Here is a 21516-nt window from a genome sequence, read left to right on the forward strand (position 1 = left end):
GCAAGAAATTTAAGGTCATGTCTCCTTTTATTCTTGGTACTACTTTGCAAGCTAGCTTTATACTAGACTGTGCTATAGTGACTGATTATTTGCGTGCATGTTTTGCACATACACAGGCAGATTAGTAGTTTATAGGATTAAAATAACTATTTGCTTTCAGCAACTATTAAGTATAATTTGGCCTTTAAACTAGCATTACTGTTTAAAAAGAAATTTGATGGATGTCTTGGGCAAGAACTTCCTTTCACATTTAAGACTGCATTCTTGTTGCCACTTTATAGTAATATGTACTAGCAGCTAAGATGTTCCTATCTAGGCTGAGCAAGGTGTGTTTCCCTCAGTTGCTACTATAAGGCTTAAATAGTTGTATTCAGCTAATGAGAATTATCACTAGGTTTGGACAAATGACTTTCTTAAATAATTTTTTTTCTTTTTCTTTTTGTAGTAAACACATAACATGAAATCTACCCTCTTACAATTTCCTTTTTTTTTTATCCTCACCCAAGGATATTTTTTGTATTTATCTTCAGATAGAGCAGGAGGGAGAGAGTGGGGAAGAGAGAGAGAGATACACATCGACTGGTCGCCACTCACACAACCCCAACCAGGGTGGGGACAAATGGCAACTGACGTATGTGCCCTTTGGGGGAACTGAACCCGGGACTCTTTGGTCCGCCGGCCAACACTCTAACCATTGCTGAGCCAAACCGGCTAGGGCAACAACAAGTTTTTTTAAAATTTATTTTTATTGCTGAATGTATTACAGGTATTCCTCTTTTACCCCTACTGACCCCCCCTCCTCCCCACTCCCACCCCCCTCCTGCCCTTCCCCACCATTGACTATGTCCATTGGTTATGCATATATACATATAAGTTCTTTGGTTTATTCTCGCCCCCCCCCCCCTTCCCTTTGAGGTTTGTACTTCTTAATCCCTTCACCTTTTTCACCCATTTCCCCTACCCCCCTTTCCACCTGGCAACCGACAAAATGTTCTCTGTATCGATGAGAGTGTTTCTGTTCTGCTTGTTCATTTTGTTTGTAGATTCAGTTGTCGATAGATATGTATTGACATTTTGTTCATATTTTTGATCTTTTTCTTCAAGAAGACCCTTCAGCATTTCATATAATAATGATTTGGTGATGATGAACTCCTTTAACTTTTTCTTGTCTGGGAAACTCTTTATATGGCCATTGATTCTAAAAGACAGCTTTGCAGGATAGAGTAATCTTGGTTGTAGGTTCTTGCTTTTCATCACTCTGAATATTTCTTGCCACTCCCTTCTGGCCTGCAACGTTTCTTTTGAGAAATCAGCTGGCAGTCTTACGGAAACTCCCTTGTAAGTAACTAACTGCTTTTCTCTTGCTGCTTTTAAGATTCTCTCTTTGTCTTGAACCTTTTGCATTTTGACGATGATGTGTCTTGGTGTGGGCCTCTTGAGGTTCATCTTGTTTGGGACTCTCTGTGCTTCCTGGACTTGTATGTCTATTTCCTTCACCAAGTTAGGGAAGTTTTCTGCCATTATTGTTTCAGATAGGTTTTCGATTTCTTGTTCTCTCTGTTCTCCTTCTGGCACCCCCAAGAAGCGAATGTTGGCACTCTTGAAATTGTCCCAGAGGCTCCTTACACTATCATCATTTTTTTGGATTCTTTTTTCTTTTTGCAGTTCTGATTGGGTGATCAGCTGTGCAGGGGCCCACCACACAGAGCAAGGCTTACTTCAGCAGGGCTCTGGTACCCATTGAGTCTATTCCTTGAGTTTATCACTTGTAGAGGTAGTTGAGTGGTAGTGCTTTGCAGTGTTCTGAAGCTGTCCACTGGGTGTGTGCTGGTTCTGGGGCCAGGTCAGTCACTGCCTGTGTTCTACCCAGGGCCACTCGGAATAAGCTACAGAGTGATCTACAGATGGCTGCTGCTTGTGCTGGGCTTGGAGATGCCCAGGCAAAGCCAAGTTGTGAATCAAGGCTGGCTGCTTCTCATGCCAGGCCTGGGGCCACTTAACAAGAGATATGGGGCTCACTGAGACCAGATGCTGCTTGTTTGAGAGAATTTAGGAAAATCTGAAGCAGGATCCAACAGGAAATCCTATGGTAAAGCAACTGGTAACTGCTTGGATGGGCCTGAAAGTTGAGTGGGACAGGGCCTCAGGGAATCACCAGGGCAGGGCAAATAGTGTGAGCCAGGTTGCTGGGAAGTCTGCTGGCCTTGTGGGGGAAGGGCTCACCAAAGGAACAAAGGCCTCCGCCAGCATGTCTGTCCAGGAGAAAGCTGCCTCTCCAGCCCTCACCCCAATGCCAAACAAAGTTCTTCCCCATATGTCTCTGGTGCCCTTTGAGCTGCCTCCCCCATGCTGGAGCTCAGAGAGAGCAAGTCCGAGTAAGTCGGTGAGCGGGCCCTTTAAGAGGAGCTGCCTGGGGCTCCAGAAGCCTCAGCCTTCCTCAACCCCAGTTCCCGCTGGTTTTTACAGCCAGAAGTGATAGGGACTTCTCTTCTTGGCACTGGAACCCTGAGCTGGGTGCCTAGTGTGGGACAGGGATTCCTCACTTCTCAAGGAGGACCTTCTGAGCCGAGGTGTCCCCTTGATTTTTATCGGCCACATGTGGATGTGGGACCAGCCCATCTGTGCCTCCGCCCCTCCTACCAGTCTCGATGTGGCTGTTTCTTTTCTTTTTTTATTCTCACCTGAGGAAATTTTCCGATATTTTGTTTAGATAGAATGGGAGGGAGGGAGAGAGAGAAACATTGATGTGAAAGGGACACATCAAGTGGTTGCCACCCACACAACCCAACCAGGGCCGGGGACAAACTGCAACTGAGGTACGTGCCCTCAGTGGGCAAACCCGGGACTCTCTGGATCGCAGGCCGACGCTCTAACCACTAGGCTAAATCGGCCAGGGCTCGATGTGGCTGTTCCTTTAATTTTGTAGTTGTAGGACTTCCATTTCAGGTGGTTTTGAGTGATGGTTGTTAGTTAGTTTAGTTGTAATTTTTTTTTAATTTTATTGATTGATTGATTTTTTGAGAGAGAGAAACAATGATTACATCAGTTTGTTGTTCCATTTTTTATTTTTATCCTCACTCGAGGACATTTTTCCATTTTTTGTTCAGACAGAGTGGGAGAGAGAGAGAGGAAGAGAGAGAGAGAGAGAAACATTGACGGGAAAGGGACACATCGAGTGGCTGCCACCTGCACAGCCAACCAGGGCCGGGGACAAACTGCAACCGAGGTACGTGCCCTTAGCGGGAACTGAACCCGGGTCTCTCTGGACTGCAGGCTGACGCTCTAACCGCTGAGCCAAACCGGCCAGGGCTAGTTGTAATTTTGATGTGGTTGTGGGAGGACACAATACTGTGTTTGCCTGTGCCACCATCTTGACCGGAAGTCATCTCTTAACAAATTTTTAATACATTATTTTTAACTATAGCAGGTCCTTGAATAATGTCATTTTATTTAACGTGGTCTAATTATAATGTTGATGTGTAAAAAAAAAAAAATTCCAGGATGGGGCCAATGTCTGTGGAGTTTGTCTGTTCTCCCCATGTCTGCGTGGATTTCCTCCCACATTCCAAAGATTTGCATGTTAGGTTTCTTGGTGAATCAGCACTGTTCCATTCTGAGTGAGTGTGGGTGTGTGTGTGATACACTCTGTGATGGAAGGGTGTTTTCTCTAGAGTAGATTCCTTCCTTGTGCCCTAAGCTGCAGGGAGATGCTCTGGCCACCCGTGACCCTGAACTGGAATAAGTGGGTTGGAAAATCATTCTCTTACTGGTTTTATTAATTATTCTCTGGTGTATGTATAGCTCACATTTATTTCATTGTTTAATACTAGAAGTGTTTTGGGTCTTTTTTAGAAGTTTGGCCGTGTTTTTGTGGCCAGTGTTAATGTTTTTGCTATAGGAACTTAAATCTTTTATTTTTAGAAACTTAAATCTTAATGATATCAATTAGCCAATGGTAAGATTGGTTTTGTTAGATGTCGTATCAAAGTTGGAATTTCTGAGAACCTATTGATGTCGACTGAGGACTTAGTGTATATGCATGTTTTTGTACAGCAGATCTCTAGAATATATTCATCTTGCATGACTGAAACTATACCAGTTGAATAATAACTCTTCATTTCCCCTATCCCTAGCCCCTGGCAACCACCATTCTACTTTGTTTCTATGAGTTTGACTACTTTAGATACCTCATCTAAGTGGAATCATGCAGTATTTGTCATTCTGTGACTGGCTTATTTCACTCAACATAATGTCCTTAAGATTTGTCCATGTTGAAGCATACGAGTTTTTTTTTTTTTCCTGTTTATTTATTTATTTTGTTAATTCTTACCCAAGGATATTTTTTCCTTTTTTTTTTTTTTTTTTAAAGAGAGTAGAAGGGGTATGGGGAGAGGGATAGACATCCATGTGAGAGAGATACATTGATTGGTTGCCTCCTACATGCACCCTGACTGGGGTGGTGCCCAGTTGACCCGTCCCGCAGGTCGAGCAACGAGGACTCTAGAGGGGGAGTGAGGATGAGGAGGGACAAGAGACACGAGAAATGGAGACAAGACAGGGCTCTGATCAAGTCTCGTTTATTCTGGGGAAATTTACACAATATATAGGGCAGGAAAAACAAGATCATTTGTTATCAAGCGATAGTTATTGAGTAACCACCCCAAGCACCGGTGGAACAAAAGATTGAGTAAATGGTTCAAAATGCAGAGATAAAGCAGAGATATCCTGCCTTGGGGCAGGAGATGGCAGAGCAGATTTTACTTAAAGAAATGTAGAGATAAAGAAATGCAGAAGGCAGAGACATCCTGCCTTGGGGAAGGTGATGGCAGAGCAGATTTTAACAAAATGGATGCCATGCAAAATGTCTCCCACACCCAGTGGTGAAACCTGCAACCCAGGTACGTGCCCTTGACCGGGAATCGAACCCGAGACCCTTGGGTGCACAGACCGATGCTCTAATCACTGAACCATACTGGCCAGGGCAAGACTTCTTTTTTGAAAGCTGAATAATATTACATTGTATATATCTAGCGCATCATCTTTATCCATTCTTCCACTAGAGACATTTAGGTTGTTTCCACCTTTTGGCTATTGTGAATAATGCTGCAAATATCTCTTCAAGATATGGTCTCAGTTCTTTTGGATTAATACCCAGAAAGGGGATTACTGGTCATATGGCAGTTCTAGTTTTAATTTTTTTTGAGGAACTTCTATACGTACTGCTTTCCATAGCAACTGCATTATTTTACATCCCCATCAACAGTGCCCAAAGTTTCTAATTTCTCCACATCCTCCTCAACTTATTATTTTCTTTCTTTTTTTTTATCCTCATCCGAGGACATTTTTCCATTTTTTATTCAGATAGAGTGAGAGGGAAAGAGAGGAAGAGAGAGAGAGAAACATCAACGTGAAAGGGACACATCGAGTGGCTGCCTCCTGCTCGACCCAACCAGGGCCGGGGACAAATTGCAACCAGGGTACGTGCCCTTAGTGGGAACCGAACCCCGGTCTCTCTGGACCGCAGGCCAATGCTCTAACCGTTGAGCCAAACCGGCCAGGGCATTATTTTCTTTTTGATAATGGCCATCCTAACAAATGTGATGTGGTATCTCATTGTAATTTTGATTTGCATTTCCCTGATGATTAGTGATATTGAGTATCTTTTTCATATACCTTTTGGCTACTTGTATGTCTTTGGAAAAATGTGTATTCAAGCCCTTTGCCAATTTTTAAAGCAGGTTATTTATTATTTTGCTATTGAGTTGTTAGGAGTTCCTTATATATTTTGGATATTAACGCCTCATAGGATATGTGGATTGCAAATATTTTCTCCTATTCCATAGCCTGATTGTTTTCTTTGCTGTGCAGGAGCTTTTTAGTGTAATGTAGTCCCACTTGTCTAATATTGCTTTTGGTGTCATATCCAAGAAATCATTGCCAGGACCAATATTATGAAACCTTTCCTCTATGTTTTCTTCTAGGAGATTTACAGTTTTGGGTCTTATATTTAAGGTTTTTTGTTTTTTTTTTTAGTTATTGCAAAGTGATTTTTGTATATGGTGTAAGATAAGGTTATAATTTCATTCTTTTGAACATTCTTTTGTGGAAACTGTCTTTTCCTTATTGTGTAGTTTGCTACTCTTTTATTTGACTATATATGTGTGGGCTTATTTCTGGTTCTCTCTTCTGTTCCATTGGTCTGTATTTATGTCTTTATGACAGTATCATACTGCCATATGGTAGCTTTGGCAGTATGGTAGCTGTGTAATATGTTTTGAAGTAAGGACATGTGATGCCTCCAGCTTTGTTGTTCTTTCTCAAGTCTTTATGACTATTCAAGTCCTTTCTCATTTCATATAAATTTTAGGATTGTTTGTTCAATGACTGGGGTTATCTTAAAGGAAGTAGAAATGTAATAAACAGAAATAGAAGAGTGTTGACCATGTTGTTGGACACAGGATCGGAAAACCTATCATCTAGCCTTATAAAATAGGTTATTTAATTTCCTTGAATTTGTTTTTTTCATATGTCATAGAACATTAGATGATGTGTGTGTTCCTTTCTAGTTAAAAATAAGATTATACACTTTTATCAATTTCTTGATAATAAGAAATGTTTTCAAAGGTTTTCAATGTACACATTGAACTGTTCTGAAATATGCTCATATATAATTGATGATGATGAAGCAAGTAATACCTCTGGCAGTTTCTAGAAGTGACTGTGTAACTGAATGCTTCGTAAAGGCTGATCAGAAGTGGAGAAGAGGAAAGGAAGGAGTGTGTGTGTAGGGAGGGCATTTCAAGTAACAGCAGTAGTGTGTGTAGGGTTCTCAGTCTGAAAAGAACTTGGCCTATTTAAGAATTGTGGTGAGTGGATGGGGTAGGATGGTAAGAGATGAAGTAAAAACAAAATGTAGGTAAGGATTCTTGTAAGCTATGATTGGAGAAAGTGCACTGGAAGCCATTTTAAGCAGGGGAGTGATAAAATCTTATTTACATTCTAAAAATTTTAATTTTTGACTCTCATGTAAAGACAGTATATTATGGGCACATTTGGTGGGGGGTGAGGAGAGAAAATTGTAGATGAGCTAGAAGGCTGCTCCAGAAATTCATTGAGAGTAGTAGCTTAGTCTGGGTTGGTGGTGATAATGGAATTGGCAAGAAGTAGATATATTTGATCTGTGCTTACAAGTAGAGTTGACAGAATTTGCTGGTAGATTGGATGTGATGATTAAAGGGAGAGTGAATTGACAAGAATGACTCTGTATGATATGTGTAATTGGATTGATGGGGTTATGATACTATATTCTGAGATGGGAAAAACTAGAGAGGATGAATTTGAACTGTGGAATTCCAGAGAGGGCTGTGCTGGAGATAATCATTTAGGAAGTAGCCTCAATATAGATGATATTTAAAACGATTGAAATGGTTAAGGTTACTTAAGAAGGGAAGAGTGGAGAGAAGGGTAAGAGAAGGGCCCTAGCCTGGCTGGTGTGGCTCAGTGGTGGAGCACTGACCCATGCACCAAGATGTTGCTGGTTTGATCTCTGGTCAGGGCACATGCCCAGGTTGTGGGCCCAGTCCCCAGTGGGGGGCATGCAGAGGTGGCCCGTTGATGTTCTGTCTCATTGATGTTTCTCTCTCTCTCTCCCTCTCCCTTCCTCTCTCTCTTTAATATCAATAAAGAAAAAAATTTTTTTAAAAAGGAAGGAAGGGCCCTAGGACCCAGCCTCTAGAACACTAACATTAATGAGGTATTTCAAGGAAAGAAAGCAAGTAGAGGAAGCTAAGAAAGACAAGCCTCTGAGATGGAAAGACAACCCAGGAAAATGTAATATCACAAAAGGAAGAAAGTATTTCAAGAAGGAGGGGAATGAGCTGTAGTTTGTGTCTAGTGCTCCTAAAGAGATCAAGGATGAATAGTTTGGAAAAGTGATTACTGGTTCTGGCAACATGGTGTTCATTGGTGAACTTAATTAAGAACTGGAGAGGTGGGAACAAAGCCAGTCACTGGAGAAGATCAAATTGTGAATAGCAGGTGATAAGTATTCATGGCACGTGTAGTAGGCAGTTCTTTTCTTTATCATGGAAAAGATATTTCAAACAAGTGAACTTTTTTACAATTGTGTTTTCTTTGTGCTGAAATTTAAAAATATTCTGGTTTTCCATGCAGAATAATAACAATTAGAATTACATAAAACCTTTAATTTTTGTCGTCTTCTTTTTTTTTTTTTTTTATCCTCACCCGAGGATATTTTTCCATTTTTTTGTACAGATAGTGTGGGAGGGAGAGAGAGAGAGAAACATCGATGTGAAGGAACACATCGAGTGGCTGCCACCCGCACGATCAACCAGGGCCGGGGTTATTTTTGTCTTATTCTTTTTAAAAAATGTTTGTTTATTGATTTGAGAGAGAGAGAAACATTGATTTTGATGATGCACTTATTTATACATTCATTGGTTGATTCTTGTATGTGTTCTGACTGGGAATCAAAGTTGCAACCTTGGTGTATTGGGATGATGCTCAAACCAACTGAGCTACTTGGCTAGGGCTTATTCTTCAGTGAATACATTTGTGATCTACTGATGATAAAGGTGTAGATGAAAGTATTCATTTTGGAGGATATTTTTGGACTACAGAGGAATACTTGTTAAGACTAAAAAGTGGGAGTAGATCAAGGCCTACTATATTCTAACTCTAAATTTATGGACAAACTTTCCTGGATTCTGTAGGCTTGTGCTTGGAATTCATGCTATGTTTACTATCCTGGTACTTAAATATGGAAATATGAATTGTAAAACAACTATCTTCAGTGCAGATGGTCTAGCAAGTTCATTTATAAAAATATTCATAATATATTTATTAAATAATGCTAATTAAAAAAAAATTTATCCCAGAGAGAGGGAGGGAGGGGGATAGAGACTGGAAGAGAAAAAGAAAGAGAAATATCGACATGAGAGAGAAACATTGATTGGCTGCCTTCTGCATGCCCCCTACTGGGGATTGAGCCCACAACCCAGGCATGTGCCCTGACCAGGAATTGAACCCCAACCTCTCAGTTCACAGGACAATGCTCAATCCACTGAACCACACCGGCCGGGCTGCAATATCTCTTTTAAATAAAAGATTGACTTGGTTATTATCTTTCTCCATTCACCTGGACATAATGTCTATCCCCAGCACTTAGAATAGTCTGAGACTATTGTATTTGCTCAATAAATATTTAAATAAAGAAGTGAGTGAATGATTGAACCTGAGTTTTAGCCCTGGCCCCACTGACTTGGGCCACTTTTTTAAATTTCTTGGGGCCTCATTTTCCTTATATTGAAATGAAGTTGTTGAACTAGGTTATATGTAATGTTTTCTCAACCTCCAGATTTATGTGGTCCCCCACTATAGTTTTAACACTTTTTTGTTAAAGGATAAAAGGTGAATAAGGATCATAATTTTTTTACAGTTTAGTTCTATTATGTGTCTTTGCATTAAGCAGTCTTATTTAATGGCTACTTTTATCATGTTTCATTTCATTTCGGGAACCCATTACTGTACACTAGTAAATAACTTCAAAGGAGGCAGTTTGATAAAAGAGGGTGGGCGGGGAAGACATGGTTTAGGGTTCAGAGAGACCTGGTTTGAATTGCTGATCTCTTCTACATCATTATTTCCCAACCAAAATGTGTAGAAGGGTCCTTAAAAGAAGAAAAAATACAGTGGTCCCCGCCACTTCGTGCTTCGACTTTCACTGCTTCCCTCTATCGCGGTTTTTTTCAAATATATTCATTAAAAAGTTGATTGAAACAGTGAAAATGATACAGTACACACTCGGTTGTCTGAGTCAATTATACACCCCTGTATTACAATTAAAATTAAAATTACTGTACGTATGGACTGTAGGCCTATATATTCCAGCACCCCAGGAATCCTTCAATGCCAGTGCAACCTCTAGAGTCTGGGACGGATTAACCGTGATAAACGAGGGATGACTGTAAAACCTTACTGAAATATAATATGCTTGTGTCATAAGTGGATAGTATGGTAACTGGATACATCTGTGTAACCAGTGCTCCCAGAGGTCCTCCTTTATCACACACCGCTCTCTATAGTAATTGCCTATTCCTCTCCCCCAAAGGTAACCGTTATCCTGACTTAAAAATTATTTTTAATTGAATTTATTTGGGTGACATTGGTTAATAAAATTATATAGGTTTCAGGTGTACAATTCTATTATACATCATCTGTACATCGTATTGTGTGTTCACCACCCAAAGTTACATCTCTTTCTGATTGTCCTGACTTCTAATGGCATAGATTAGTTTGGCCTATTTCTGTACTTGGTATCATTGGGACCATTCTGTATGTAGTCTTGTGTCTGACTTTTTATACTCAGCATCATGTTTGTGAAATTCATTTATATTTACTGAGTGTAGTTGTAGATTGTTCATTTTCATTGGTGTATAGTATTTCTTTGTGTGACTATATCACATTTTATTTATTTATTCTATTGTTAAAGGCTATCTGAGTTGTTTCCAGTTTTGGGCTGTTATAAATAGTGTCTGTATGAATATTTTCTAGTCTTCTGGTGAGCAGTAGATGCATTTCTGTTGGCTATATACCTAGGAGTAGAATTGCTGGGCCAGGAAATGACTCCTTTCCTCCTTTAAATGTCAGAAACATTTGACAACCCCCCCCTACATAATAATCTCATTTTTAATATTAGTTTGAAAAAAATAGATGATAGAAATTTGATCATGAATGTAGTTCATCTTAAGTGAATTTGTATTTTGTAAATCACTATAGCACCTACACGTAAGATGTCATTAGGTTGGGAAGCTTCCATTTCTTCATTTACCACACTTGATCTGGATTTCCACACTATAAAATGGGGATAGAAATGCTCGTTTCAGAAGGTCGTGGTAGGGATTTGTTTTTTTATTTGTACAAGTATTTAGTACAGTGCCTGACATGTTAGTATACAATAAACACTAATTCACCCGTCCTTCCTTTGTCATAGTACTCAACCGATATAATTGCAGTAAATCTTGGTAAACACATCCTATACATATTCATATATCTTGGCCACCCTGGACTTCAACAATCTTTTCACAGAAGTTATTTCTAAATCTATCATCTTAGTAGTGGCCTCTTTATTGGACCCTGAATTCCTAATTTCTGTTAAGTAGTACCAACTTTCTTTCAAGTACCCAGACTTGGTTTCTAGATTGTCAGAGTAGAAGAAATACCACGAATCATTTAGTTTAGTAAATGCACACATGCATTTATTCTTTCTGCAGATGGTTTTAGTTTCTTTACTATGTATTGGCACCTCAGGAAAACAAAGGTAAGGCACGTTTTCTGCCCTTTAGCAGTTTACAGTCTAGTTGGAGATACAGGCAAATTAATACATTTATGGTGATGTGTGACTGTATACAAAGGGTATTATGGGAACAACTCTTTCTGCAGGTGGGGATCTGGGAGGTAAAACTTGAGTTTCAGAGTTAGCCAAGAGAAAGGGAATAGCAGATATGAAGACCCAGAAGTAAGAATCGTGGAGTAGTGGTAATAGTTAATAGCTAACATGTATTGAGTATATACAGTGGTGTATACTGATGTCTTAACCTGCAAAATTTTTAATATACTAGAATGAAGGATCAACGGTACAAGAGGTTTGGTAGCAAGTGAGCCTAGTCCAGAGATCAGACCTAAATTTCTAAATTCCAGGTCCAATATTCTTCTATCATCCAAAATTATTTTTGAAATGTTGGTTGAAATTAATAGGCCATTGTTTCTAGGCCTCTGACTCTAAAGCCTGGGTTCTTTTAACTGTATTTGCTGGTTTAGAAGTTAAACATTTTGTAAGCTTCTTCAGACAAAAACATGAAAGAGGCATTTCAAAACAGGTTGCCCTGATCATTAGTTTTATGGCTTTATTTCACATCTGTAAGTTTTCAAGGTATTAAGTTAAATAAAGAGAGCAGCTTTTATAGTTGTCCTACTTTTTCTGTGCTCCAGATTCTTCTTCATAAATGGGGGGATTAGAAGCCAACTTTTATTCTTTCAACCTAGGAATTATTCTGTTGAACTGATTTATTTTAACCAAACACATAAGAATGCCACTGTGTATTAGTTCATCCTAAGAAAGCTAATTTATAAATAGACTCCTGTCTGCCAATCACTTCATTTTTCTTTGCTTGAGGAAGTCTATTTAGGAAATTTAATTAAGATTAGAGAGAGTTACTGTGTGAGAATAAAAAAAGAAACTTTGATGATTTTAAAGGTCTTTTCTATCAAGCTTTGTTAGAGATAACTACAGCAAGTCTTCACTTAACAATTGATTCTGTAATGAAACAACGTATAACAAAACCAAGTTTACAATAGGCTAATTGATATAAACAAAAGCTAAGTTCTTGTGGCATCTCATTTGAGGACCTTCTGTAATCTGTACAGGCTGAGAATATATATATTTCTAGGAAGGCCAAAATAAATCTTTAAATAGACTAGATGTTGTTTTTATTCTATTGGATAATATCACATTCATCAGTGCTTACTCTTTGAGTTATTTTTTGTAGACATCTTAATTTCCACTAACCCTTGTGTTTGTATTGGTTAACTATATCAACTTGCTAATGCCTTTACAATACATTTAAGACTGGATTCAGCCTGTCAAAAGATCATCAAAATAACCTGGTGCTCAGACTAAGCCAAGTTTATACTTACTGCAGTGAGAATGAGTATTGATTGCTCTGAAGAGTTCCAGTAGTGTTTTGGAAAGGAGAGGTCCTGGATGGAAATTTATAGGGTTTGGGGTCTGGGCTCTAGTGATTTAAGGCAGGTCTTATTTTGTTCTTGTTCTTTTTTTTTTATCCTCACCCGAGGACACTTTTTCATTCTTTGTTCAGATAGAGCAGGAGGGGGAGAGAGAGAGAGAAACATCAATGTGAAAGGGACACATCGAGTGGCTGTCACCCGCACGACCAACCAGGGCCGGGGACAAACTGCAACCAAGGTACATGCCCTTAGTGGGAACCGAACCTGGGTCTCTCCGGACTGCAGGCCGATGCTCTAACCGCTGAGCCAAACCGGCCAGGGCTTATTTTGTTCTTTATTACATTTTTTTGGATGACATTGGTTAATAGTAGGTTTCAAGTATACAATTCTGTAATACATCATTTGTGTATTTTATTGTGTACTCACCACCCCAAGTCAAATCTTCTACCATCACCCCCTTTGCTTTCTTCTACCTCCCCCCACCTCCCTATCCCTCTGGTAATCATCATACTGTTGTCTGTAAAAAAGGTGAAGGGATTAAGTAAAAAACAAACAAACAAAAAACCCTCATAGACATGGACAAGGCAGGTCTTTCAATATATAGAACATATTGTCACTGGGCAAAGCTTGTGATAGGATAGGTTAGGGCATTGAGCAAGTCTTGATGAGCAAATATTTGTTTGATAAGTCAGCACGTTTGCCTAACTGAGCAATTTATTGTACTAAAGGGCTGGTAGAGCAACCTATTGTTTAGTTGAATTAATTTTTGAGAAGTTCCTAAAGCAAATAATGAAGCTATTCACTGGTTTAGATCCTTACCTTCCTGGGCAGAATTTCCTGGAACAAATGGTAAAGTCATGTTGGTGTAAGGGCTTTAGATTCTTCTTTATCATTAAGTTATGTGAATGTAGAAGGTCTCAGTTCTCAAAGACATCTATAAAGGCAGACCTGTTTTAATTAAATGTTTATTGTTCCCAGCCCTGGGTATTTTACCATTTCCTTGACTTCAATCTGTACATAGTATTATGATTGTGGATCTCTGTGGCACTTTATTTACTGATTTCAACTAGTATTTCAGTATATAATTTATCCCTAAATGCATCCTAAGTTTCAGTTGAACTGAACTAGTCTCTTTTCCTCAAAATAGTACTTTTGCTTTGCCTTTTTTTCTCTTGACTATTGTTAATTCATTTTTTCTTTCCAAAATTCTGTTCCTCTTTCAGCCTTTCCTGAGTCCCACATTCCCTATCTTTAAACTAACTGTACCTTATTTCTGTTATAGTTATTTGTGTGGCTAATCCAGCCCCTTATTAGAGTGTAAGCTCATGGAAAACAGAGACTGTATTTTATTCATCTTTTTACACAATCCTTTTAATATTTGTATTGTAGTGACTTTTAGTATTTTTTATCTCATGGCACACATAAACTAATTACTAAAATTCTGTGACACATCAAAATATATATTATATATTTTGCTGATCTGACCAAAAAATGGGTATAATTTTGATTCATTCACACTGGGCAGTTATTATTGTGTTAACTGTAGTCATTTTTTAAAATTTGACAATCTAAAGGGGAAAAGGTCAGTGCCCCTGACTAAATAGTCAAGTAGTACGTGTTTTAAAAATTATTGCGACACACCATCTGAAGATCGCTTCTCTATTAAACAGGCTAAAACAGATAAAACATTCAGTAGATCCATGAGTTATTTCATATTAGCGGATCTGAAAGGCCTTTTGTCTTTATCTCTATGGTTCTGTCTTTCCAAAGAAAATATACTCTATGGAACTGTCATTTTAGGTTGCACTTTGGACAGATCATCAGAATCAGATAATATTGTGTTTTGAAATATAACCAACTTTAACTCCATCTACTCACAGATGAACTTCACTTGAATGTAGGAGGAGAAAAATGTGAAAAAGTGTTTTGTACTCACTTCATAACATTGACTTCTCTTTAAGTTTAAATATAGTGATTTATTTGTAGAAAGTCTAGGGAATTAAGTTTTATGCCTTCGTTTTAGGCAGCGTTTGTTTTTATTGTTTTATCTTTTAGAGTGCCTTCTCTTCATAATTTGTTTTGATAAGGGTTAGAGGTATGACCAGAGAACAGAATATAGTATGTATATATTTAACACTTGTATGTGATCATCTTAATAAAGATGTAATTCAGTGTTGAAAGAGAGATCTTAGGGTACTGTGGTTTAGTGGCTGCTAGATGGAAATCGAAAGTAATTTCCACTCGTGACAAGGTAGTTCTTTAGAGTTACTATTGGAAGACAGAGGTTATTTTATACATAGTGCCCAGTGTAGGGTTTCCCAACCATTATTATGTGGCATAGCTATAAACTTGCCCATGTGCCCTAAGAGAAAGCATTTAAAAGAAAAAATATATTCTCTGGCCAATGTTTGACTCTACTACTTTATTCCTACCGTTATCCTCTGTCTAACCCAGGGAACTGTATTTGCCACCACCCACTCTGCACAGACCTCTAATTAGCAACTCCATAATGCTTGCACACAATAAAGAGCTAATTATGATCTAGCACTTAAAAATTTTTTGAGGATGTATTTGTGAGTATTTCATTATAGGAGGGTGAGAATTGGGGATGATAGGTTATAAATTAGCAGACTTATTAGTACTTTGAATTTATGAAGGAAACTTTCCTGTAAAAATTAAGAAATCTTACTGACATGCTGGGGTGGATAGAAATATTTATCTTTACTGTGATATGTATACCTCTGACTACATTCTGCTTAATAACATAAACTGGGCCACTGGATGGAAATCTTACCAACAGTAATAATGTATTCTCTTGAATTGAGATTAGCTTTTTAGAAGCACCATTTTGGATAAGAAAGCGTGGTTGTGAAAGATGTGATGAGAAAATACATACAGGCAGCTTTAATGCTTTGAAAATTTTCAGTATTTATGAGTTTGTTACCATAGGTTAGTTAAATAATAGTTGCTACTGAACAATATGGTTCAAATTTAGTTATTATGGTATATTTACTGTGAGTCATTACATAAAGTACAAACTTTTCTGCCAGCTCTTTAGTCCACAAATCACTATGCAAATAAAGATGTGTATCATAGTCAGTGACCAGTCATGCCACTTCTGTGAAGTCTATCAGTGACTGGTTATTGTACATCTGTTATTCATAATGCACAAGACAGGCAAGTGTATAGTTGTGTTGCTTCCTAGTGATAAACCTATGTGACTTTTTACAAAAATGGATAATCAAAAGCGGGAATTGGCTAACAAAGATAAAAGTGAAGCAAAGAAAGGAAAATGAAAATGCTGAAAGTGAGTCAAACATAAATGGGTTATAGAAGAAATAGCTGACTGTGGTAATGTTGACACTGCCACCACTTAAGCGATTTTAAATAGGCAGCCAGAGGAACTTAGTGAAGGTGAACTTGTCAACATAAATGAATCAAGTGTTTGTGACCAAAAGGATGAGGCCGTCCAGAGAAATGATACAGACCAAAAAGTCAAATTAAAGGAACTCTTAAAGATATTTTAGGACACTGAAAGTACAAAGAATAAAATACTAAAAGCTGATCCAAACTTAGAAAGGAGTATGACAGTTTGCCAAGGCATAGAAAAGATGCTCACTTTGTATTGTAAGTTATACCACAAGAAGGCAAGTACTGTTCCCGTTACTCTTGGTAAGTTTTTATCAAATAAACACTTAATTCTCAATGTTTCTGTTTTAAAATATAGCATATGAAGTAAACTGTTAGTTTTTACTGTTTTGACAAAAAACAGGTTTTCACCGTTGACATTTTGGCCAGATAGTTCTTAGTTGTGGGGAACTGTCCTTTGCATTGTAGGATGTTTCACAGCATCCTGGCCCTTTCTACTAGATGCCAGTAGTGTTCCCTCCACTTTTGACGAGTAAAAGTGACTCACATATTGTTAGATTTGTGTGTGTGTGGGGGGGGGGGGGAGGGGAGGCAAAATTGTCCTTAGTTGAGAACAACTACTTTAGACTTTTAAAGTGTTTTCCTAATTTATTTCTCTCCTTCCTCTTTTTCTTCCTCAGAGTGACCTTCTCTCTGTTGCCAAAGTAATAGTTTCTAAATACAAATTTAATAATGCTCAGCTTGCCCCAGCCTCATATCATTTAAATACTCATCTTTGCCTACACAATAAAGCCTAAAGCACATTAATGTCAAAAGCCTTTAAGGAGTTGGTTTCTACCTAATTGTACCTTCATTCCTCCCCCCTTCTGTTTTTTTTTAAAACATTTTATTGGGATAATTTAAAATATTCAAATCTTAAATATATAGCACAATGACACTGCATATATACGACCATCACAGAGATCAAGATTCAGATTATTTCCCTCACTTCATAAACTTCTCTCATGCCCTTTTTGAGTCAGTAACCCCTGTGCACCTCACCCTGATTCTCAGAGGTTACCACTATTCTGACTTCTACCATAATAGGTTTGTTTTGCTTGTTACTGCACTTAATAATATGGAATCATACAGTACATACTCTTTATCATTGGCTTCTTTCACTTGGCATGTTTTTGCTACTTATCCATATTAATAGTTTTGTATGTCAGTAGTTTTTTAAAAAATTACTGAGTAGTGTTTTGTTATATAAAAATATCATACATTTATCTGTTTTCTTATTGATAGACAGTTTTTTTTAATCCTCACCCAAGGATATTTTTACATTTATATTTGCACAGAGTAGGAGGGAGGGAGGGAGGGAAGGGGTAGAGAGAAAGAGAGAGAGAGAGAGATATGTGAGAGAGACACATCGACTGGCTGCCACCCACACAACCCCAACCGGGGCTGGGGACAAACTGCAACCGAGGTACGTGCCCTTGGCTGGAATCGAACCTGGAACTCTTTGGTCTGCGGGCCAATACTCTAACCATTGAGCCAAACCGGCCAGGGCTAGACAGTTTTTTTTTTTAAACATGTATGAAACAATGTTTATTGAATCTATTTTGGAAACAGACATGAGAGTTCTTGGGTTTGTGAGCTTACTCAGAGTTTAGAGTGATCACTTCCTGTTCTTGAACCTCAACCACAGGAAGATCCTAGTCCAAATAACAAAAACGAATTTTCATTTCACGAAGGGGAGAATCAGTGGTTAAAACACGACAGCTACCATTCCTGCACCGGCTCTGATGGCAAGAATGCTATGAACATCAATAAAATGTTTATAGGTACAGTCTGAAATATTTACTGTACAAACATCAGGTGTGTACATCAAAGGTGAAGTTGTAAGTTGGTTAAGAGTCATCAGCAAAATGAAGTTCACTAGGTCTGGAGTGCCACTCCCCTTGCTCACATATTTAACTGATGACGGCTATTTGCATCAGGGTCATTGACTATATGGAAAAGATTGGTTGTTTACTACTATGAATAATGCTGCTGTGAACCTCTTTTTTGAATTATTTTCTTGTGATAGAATATATAACAAAATTTGCCATTCTAACAATTAAAAAATATATTTTTTTCCTTTATTGGTTTTTAGAGAGAGAGGAACAGAGGAGAGAGAGATAGAAACATTGATGAGAGAGAACATCAATTGGTCACCTCCAGCATGCCCCCCCCCCCCCCCCGACTGGGGATTTGGCCCACAACCTTGGCATTTGCCCTCACCGGGAATCGAATCGGTGACTTCTTGGTGCATGGGATGATGCCCAACCACTGAGCCACACCGGCTGGGCCATTCTAACCATTCTTAAGTATTACAGTTTTATGGCACTAGTTACGTTCACAATATTATATAACCATTTCCACTGTTTTCAAAAATTTTCATTATCCCAAAGGGAAACTGTCTACCTCCTTCTCCCCTCCCAGCCCTTGGTAACCTTTAAGGTACTTTCTGGATCTGAATTTGCCTCTTCTTGATATTTTATATTAGTGGCATTGTAGAATATTTGCCTCTTTGTGTATGGCACATTTTACTGAGCATCATGTTCTCAAGCGTTCATCCATGTGGTAGCGTGTGTCAGAACTTGATTTTTTTTGTGGTTGAGTCATATTCTGTTGTATGGATATGGTGTTTATCCATCTGTTGACGGACACTTGGGTTGTTTTGTACTTACATTGAGAGGTGGGGAACCTTTATTTTGCCAAGGGCTATTTGGATATTTATAACATCATTCTTGGGCCATACAAAATTATTAACTTAAAAATTAGCCTGCTAGCCCAGCCGATGTGGCTTAGTGGATTGAGCATTGTCCCATGGACTGAGAGGTCCTGGTTCAATTTCTGGTCAGTGCACATGCCTGGGTTGCAGGCCCAACCCCCAGTTGGGGGTGTGCAGGAGGCAGCTGATCGATATATCTTTCTCATATCGATGTTTCTCTCTAAAAAAAAAATATCAGTAAAAACATTTGAAAACTTACCTGTTATATTTGGTCAGGCTGATTTGGTGAGGTGTGTGATGTTAGTTAGCTGTTATTGATTTGGAGGGCCTTTTATGGCCAGATGTTCCCCGCCCCTGTTTAGAGTTTTGCATCACATTTAATTTCTTTTTTGCTGCATACATGCTAAACTACATATTATTTGTGTCATGCCTTTTCTTTGTGTTTTTGGACACTTGCTATTACCTTTACCTGTCATGCCTTCTTCCCCTATCATGTTTGACTCTTGAATGCATTTTCCAGGGCTTGGTTCATAAGTTAACCTTTCTAAAGCATTTCTCAGCAGTGCCAGAGTTAACTGTTTTTTCTCTTTGCATGAAGACTTTTGTTATACTGTTCACCAACTCATTGCTATAGTTATTTACTTACATGCATGTTCTCTCCCGTTAGGTTGTAATACCTACTTTAATGTTCTCGGTGCCTAGTCCATCATTATAATAATAAAGACCTTCATTTATTTATTGCTTTTTGAGTCTTAAGTCCTATGATAGTTTTTGTTTTGTTTTTTTAATTTTTTTCCTTTATTGATTATAGAGAGAGAGGAAGTGAGAGGGAGAGAGAGGTAGAAACACCAATGAGAGAGAACATCGATTGGCCGACTCCTGCATGCCCCTCACTGGGGATCGGGCCCACAACCTGGGCATGTGTCCTGACCAGGAATTGAACCGGTGACCTCTTGGTGCATGGGTCGATGTTCAACCACTGAGCCACACTGGCTGGATGATAGTTTCCTTTTATTACTATCTTTGATCCTAAAACAGATCTGCTGTATAGGTACAGTATTGCAAAATTATTTTACAGATAAGGAAACTGATGCTTTGAGAGATTGTATGTAATCTTTCAAGGATTACAGAATTTATCAGTAAAGGTTTATCTGGCTTCAGTCTCTCTCTCTCTTTAAAAGAGTAGTTTATTGATTTTTAGAGAGGGAGAAAGAGAAACATCTATGTGAGAGCGAAACATTGATTGGCTGCCTCCTGCACGCCCACTACTAGGGATCAAGCCCCCAACCCCCAGCATGTGCTCTGAGAATCGAACCACCAACCTTTCTGTCCATGGGATGACACCCAACCAAGTGAGCCATATCGGTCAGGGACAGACTCATACTTAATTTCTATATGGCAAGCCACCTCTTTCTAAAACATGTTTGATTAAATGGATAAACAGTGTTTTGGCCCCTGGCAGATGTTTTACTCAGACTGAACGTCCTACATTTTTAGTGTACTTCTGTTTTCTTTCAATAAAAATGTATTAGCACTGCTGAAGACACAAAAGCTGTTCTTTCCTCAATAGCAATGTCATTATTCCTCTTTCCTCCCTGTGATTGGGAAATTGAACCATTCATCTCTCTTTCCTATAGACTTGTATAGTGGTGAGTGCCTACTGAGAGAGGCACCCTATCATTTTTCTTTATCTAAGTCTGTAATTTAAGGTTAAGTGTATGAAATTCCCTGTCTTTTAGTATTGAGGCTGGCTTACCTTTTCATATTGGCAATCCTCTATGTATCCAAACACATTTAGCCCAATATTCAAAATTAACTGATTGTAAAATGATCCTATTGATATTTCAGGCTATGTACAACTTAGCCAGGTTTTACTTATGAATAGCACAGGAAACATTTAATTGTGGTTCTGTTTTATGTGCTTTTTTATAGTTCTATGGGAAAATACTGACATAATTTATTTGTATGAGAATCAAGATTGAATTCTTGTTTTTGTTTCTTTGTGAAGAATCAAATATATATTGAACATGCATGAATATTTAAACTATTATATATTTTATATATAAACTTATATTTTATACTTTAAAATCAGTCTGCTAATAATTTCAAGCTGTTGTCTATTTTTCAGTTTTCATATAATTGATGTTTTAGACAAATTGATAATTTCAAGAATATGGAAAGACTTTATTTTTTTACATTACCAGTTTTAACCTTGGCAACTTATTTAACCTTTTTGCTTAATGTTTTTGTATGTTAAATTAGGTAAGACTATTTACCTAATTAGGTGGTTGTAAGCATTAAGGTAAATGGACTGTATGAAGCCTTTTTGTGCTTGGCATATTTTAAGAATTTAGTAAGTGTTGTTGGAATTTTTCTCCTTTTTCCGTAGAGCACATTATATTATGATTATTCATCTTATATGTAACCAGGCAGGGTTCTTGGAGATTTTCAACTCAATAATACCTCAATTTTGTATGTTCAGTAGTATTATGTGGTCTAGGAAAATAATTTTTAAAACAAACCATTGGAGCTATTCCAGGAGTTTGCCACTGAAACAAACATAGGGATGCTGTTGTTGTAGTTCATTTGTTTGTCAGAGAAAACTTGAGTAACTATTTTTTATTGTT

The 21516-nt window shown here is 38.1% G+C and overlaps 1 protein-coding gene across 2 annotated transcripts in view; it reads left to right on the plus strand.

Annotated features, from left to right (window-relative positions):
- Positions 1–21516, plus strand: part of ADIPOR2 (adiponectin receptor 2) — a 79855-nt gene that overhangs the window by 43305 nt on the left and 15034 nt on the right. The gene's annotated exons all lie outside the window — the stretch shown is intronic.

The sequence above is a fragment of the Molossus molossus genome, unplaced genomic scaffold (genome assembly GCF_014108415.1).
Source record: "Molossus molossus isolate mMolMol1 unplaced genomic scaffold, mMolMol1.p scaffold_m16_p_10, whole genome shotgun sequence".
In the NCBI taxonomy this organism is placed as follows: Eukaryota; Metazoa; Chordata; class Mammalia; order Chiroptera; family Molossidae; genus Molossus; species Molossus molossus.